This window comes from Oryctolagus cuniculus, chromosome 1 (assembly GCF_964237555.1).
Source record: "Oryctolagus cuniculus chromosome 1, mOryCun1.1, whole genome shotgun sequence".
Classification (NCBI taxonomy): Eukaryota; Metazoa; Chordata; class Mammalia; order Lagomorpha; family Leporidae; genus Oryctolagus; species Oryctolagus cuniculus.
Window position 1 is genome coordinate 140,332,526 of NC_091432.1, and position 5,232 is coordinate 140,337,757.

Consider the following 5,232-nt stretch of genomic DNA (forward strand, 5'->3'; position numbering starts at 1 on the left):
TTATTTTTAAGGCCCTATATTTTTATAGCTGGCTGTTCTTGTCTCACGTCATGCTTTGCTTTATGAACTAGTTGTTTCTCTATATATCTGAACATTTCAAACATACTGATTTAATATCTTTGGCCCATTGCTTTATTCTCAAATTTCAATGCTGTCATTTGTTATGTCGGTAGACTTCTTCTCATGTTCTGGGTATTTGAATGTTATATTTCATTTATTTGAGATTGTAAGGTTTTCTTCCATAGCTTTTCCCTGCTTGTGTCCTGTGGGGTCGGTTTGAGGTTGCCTTATCCACAAAGCTCTCTGCAGGGCATAGGCCTACTCGGATCTTATCTCAGTGTTTTATGTTGGGTTTCTAACACATGGAGTTAGCAGAACATGTGCGTCTTACTGGGCACAGGGCACATAGAGTGAGTAGGTGGCTGTGTCTTCATCCAGAGCCAGGGATGGGTAAACTCAATAAGGCTCTCTTTCCAGGCCAGAGAGGAAGATATTCGGGGTCCATTCACCATCCAGAAGTGCTGCACTCACCACATCAAAGGCAGAGCAAAATGGATATCTTTTTACTTGATTATTGTTTCTAGCCCTTCCTTATATTCTTTAATAACCATGGTCTTTTAACTTTTTACTTGTTGAACTCCTTATTTATTGAAACATTAAGTCTTTAACCCAGGTCTCCCATGTAGGTGCAGGGGCCCAAGGAGTTGGGCCATCTTCCACTGCTTTCCCAGGCCATAGCAGAGAGCTGGATTGGAAGAGGAGCAGCTGGGACATGAACCGGTGCCCATATGGGCAGGCAGAGGCTTAGCCCACATCGCCATAGCATTGGCCCTTTTGCCGTTGGTTCACCCTCCAATGGCCGCTGCGGCCAGCGCACGGCGTTGATCCGATGGCAGGAGCCAGGTACTTCTCCTGGTCTCCCATGGGGTGCAGGGCCCAAGCACTTGGGCCATCCTCCACTGCACTCCCGGGCCACAGCAGAGAGCTGGCCTGGAAGAGGGGCAACCGGGACAGAATCCGGCGCCCCGACCAGGACTAGAACCCGGTGTGCCGGCGCCGCAAGGTGGAGGATTAGCCTAGTGAGCAGCGGCACCGGCCCAGTGGTCTCTTTTAAATTTCACTTTTCCCCCTTCTTCTCCTCCATTAGATGTTGTCTAGGGGCCGGCTGTGGCTCGCTGCGTCCTGCTGGTGAGGATGGAGCAGGGAGAGTTCTCAGATCCATGCGGGAGCTGGCAGCCTCCCTGTGGGCTGGCTGCAGGCGTCCACTCCGTGGTCCATCAGGGCCTTTAGAGAGATGTGTCACAAGCTCCCTTTGGAGGCTGTGCCTCGGCCATGGGACTGCCACCTCCAGCAGGCTTTTCCTCCTGGACAAGGCTCCGACATTGCACAGACGTGCTGAGAGTTCCTTCTCTAGAGCATGTGGGAACTCCTCCTATGCTGCTACACAAAAATGTATGATTTATGCATCTCTTAGGGGTGCAGATTACACAGATGATGTATTATGCCACGAATCCCCACCCTGCTGCTGTCAGTATTTATTTGAAAGCCTGATGCCATATCATAAAAGTGATATGAACAGTAACAACTGAAATTTATGGGGACTGGTTGCAACAGCAAGATTGAGAACTTGTTGAAATAATAAAACACAAAGTGTTTTTCTTTTTAAGAAGAGAAAGAAGTTTATTATTCACATGGGATGGGAACTAAATCCTTCTTGATAAATCCTGATTTAACCGGTGTAGCCAAATAATGTAAGATGCATACTATCCTCAAAGTTGATTGTACACTCATTCTAAACATTTTGTGAATTGCTGTACATAGCAATTCTTACTTCCCTGTTATTAATGGACTACTTTACATGGGAGGAATATTAAGTATATTAATATAAGTACAAAACTTAGAATGGAACCTAGTAAACTGTGAGAACCATATGTATAAGTAATTATTATTAATTATAGAACAGAAAGTTGGGTATTATATTATGCCTTTTACTTTCCACTTGAAAAAAGTTTGTAGTTACCATACCTTGTAAATATGCTGATTTTAAGTAGTACAAGGAGAAATTAGAAAGTAGTTTTAACTGAATGCAAATGAAAACAGCATATATAAAAATATATATATAAATTTGTGGTGATCCTGCTATACATTTATAAATATTTATACATATTATATAAATATATTTATTATTTATTAATACATAATTATATATTATATTATTTATATTTATTATATATTTATATATAAAATGTATATTTATATATGATTTATTATATATTTATATATTATACATGAAGGTTGTATGCTTATATATAAATTATTATATATTTATATGTATTATATTTATATATAGTTTATATATTTATATATAATTTATATAAATTTTTATATATTTATGTATAATATATATAAATTTGTGGTGATCCTGCTAAATTCATCCTGCCAGGAAAAGTAAGCCTTCAACTTTCACTGCTAGAAACTAGGATGAAGAGGACAAATTAAACCCAAAGTAAGCAAGAAGAAAATAGTTAAGATCAGAGAGGAGTTAAACAGAAAACATCAACAAAACCAAGTCTTTAAGACGATCAGTGAAGCTGACGAACGAGAGATGATGTTAACATTGATCATTCGGGCATCAAAAGAAATAAAGGAATAGTCCGGGCAGCTTCGTGCCAATGTTTTCAACAACCTTTTGAATCAGGTCCTCTTCTTTTATTTATTTATTTATTTTGACAGGCAGAGTGGACAGTGAGAGAGAGAGACAGAGAGAAAGGTCTTCCTTTGCCGTTGGTTCACCCTCCAATGCAGCGCACCACGTCTATCTGAAGGCAGGAGCCAGGTACTTCTCCAGGTCTCCCATGGGGTGCAGGGCCCAAGCACTTGGGCCATCTTCCACTGCACTCCCTGGCCACAGCAGAGAGCTGGCCTGGAAGAGGGGCAACCGGGACAGAATCCGGCGCCCCAACCGGGACTAGAACCCGATGTGCCGGTGCCGCAAGGCAGAGGATTAGCCTAGTGAGCCGTGGCGCCGGCCAGGTCCACTTCTTTTAAAGACACAAACTACCAAAGCTCACTCTGAAAGAGACAGATAAGCAGAATATGTCTATTAGGGAAATCACACTTGTGGTTAAAGATTTCCTTCAAAGAAAACTTCACACCCAGATGCCTTCATTGGTGAATTCTATTTCAGGAAGAAATAACACATATTCTAGACACACTCTCCCATAACACTGATAAAGAGAAAATATTTCTGTACTGAAGCGGTGAGGACAGCATTACCATTGATACCAGCACAAGACAAAGATGTTGCAGGAAAGCGACACTATATACCAGACCCTACAGAACAAGATGCAAAGTATTCTAAACAGTATTTTAGTGGATCAAATCCTGCAGATAATTCAAGGGAACTTCAAAAAGTTCGTGGAATATGGAACTAAAAGATGGGATTACTTTGGTGCAACACTTTTTTGAAATCCATGCCCTATATACAGTTTCCATGAACTGTTTAAGATTCCTTGTTGGCATGGATTTCAAAAAAATTTTGCACAAAAATACCCTCATCTTTTAGTTCCATTTCCCATGAACTTTCTCAAGGGCTCTCATAGACAGGATAATACATCATGACCAAGCAGGGTTTATCCAAGGAATGTGAGTTTTGCCACAGGATGTCATATGGGCTCTTCTGTTCCCATACCAGAATGTGGGGCAATGTGCTGTGGTCTTTCTTCCTATCCCAGGCTCATCTTTTCCTGAGGATCTGTTACTTTCCAATAATTTCTTTTACATTATTTATTAATCATTAAATGTATTTGAAAGAGAGAGAGAGAGATCTCTCATCTGCAGTTTATCATCCAAATGTCCACACCAACCAGGGCTGGGCCAGGCTGAAGTCAGGATTTAGAAACTCCCTTTTGGGTGGCAGGGACCCAAATACTTATGCCTTCAGCTGTTGTCTCCCAGTGTGCACAGAATCAGGAAACCGGAATGAGAATCAGAGCCAGGCCTCAAACCCAGGTACTCCAGGACAAGTGCAAGCATTCCAAGATTCCAAGGCGCAGCTTAACCACCACCCCAAATGCCCCTGTCCTCCAGTTTGCTCGTTCTGTGTGACATACTACATGAATACTTAGTGGCTTAAATCATCCATTTCATTTTAAACAACAACTTTAAAACAACTTTATAGGACCAGTGCTGTGGAGCCTTGGGTTAATTCTCCACCCGTGGTGCCAGCATCCCATATGGGCACCAATTCTTAGTCCCAGCTGCTTCTCTTCCAATCCAGCTCTCTGCTATGGCCTGGGAGAGCAGTGGAGGATGGCCCAGGTCCTTGGGCCCTGCACCCCATGGGAGACCAGGAAAAGCACCTGGCTCCTGACCTTGGATCAGCCCTACTCTGGCCATTGAGGCCATTTGGGGAGTGAACCAGCAGATGGAAGACACCTCTCTCTCCACACCTCCCCAAATCAGTAAATAAAATCTTTTTTAGAAAAACAAACATTATATTATCAACAAAAGGGTTGATTTTTAAAATAACCACTTAGATCTGTTTGTTAATTTACAGTTCAGGAGTTGGGGAAGAGTTCACTTGGGTGGTTTGGCTCTGAATCACATAGGGTCAACAGGGGTGCCTATGGCTGGCTCATTTTCTCCCCGGATATCTCAGTGCTCCATGGCCTCTCTCTTTCTCTTCTCTCTCTCTCTCTCTCTCTTTCCACACACACACACACACACACACACACACACACACGCTATCTCCCCACAGCCTGGGGTTCCCATGTCAGGTTGGTCTGAGAGTAGTCAGATTCCATAATGGCCACTCAGGGCTCCAAGAGAGCAAGCTAAGAGCCTTAAGGCAAGGCCTGGAACTGTAGTAGCTCCAGCTCTGCCACATGCCTTGACCAGAGCAGTCATGGGCCAGCCAGGACCCAGGGGAAGGAAAGAGACCTCACAGCTACGGGAGAAGCGTTGAGGATTTCGTGGCCACCTTTTAAATGCCATGTACAGTCATGCACTGCGTAATAACAGGTACACAGCATTGTTAGGCAATTTCATCACTGTGCCAACAGCCATGAATGTCTGCCTGTGGGCCATATAAGCCCCACAGAATCATCTGGTCTGGCCCTACCAGAGCAACTACAGGAAATTCGATAAGTCATTTTTAAATTGATACTTTAGTATGGATGACCTGTGAATGATGGCCCTTGGCAGCAAACAGTTCTGGTAGAGGGAACTTTA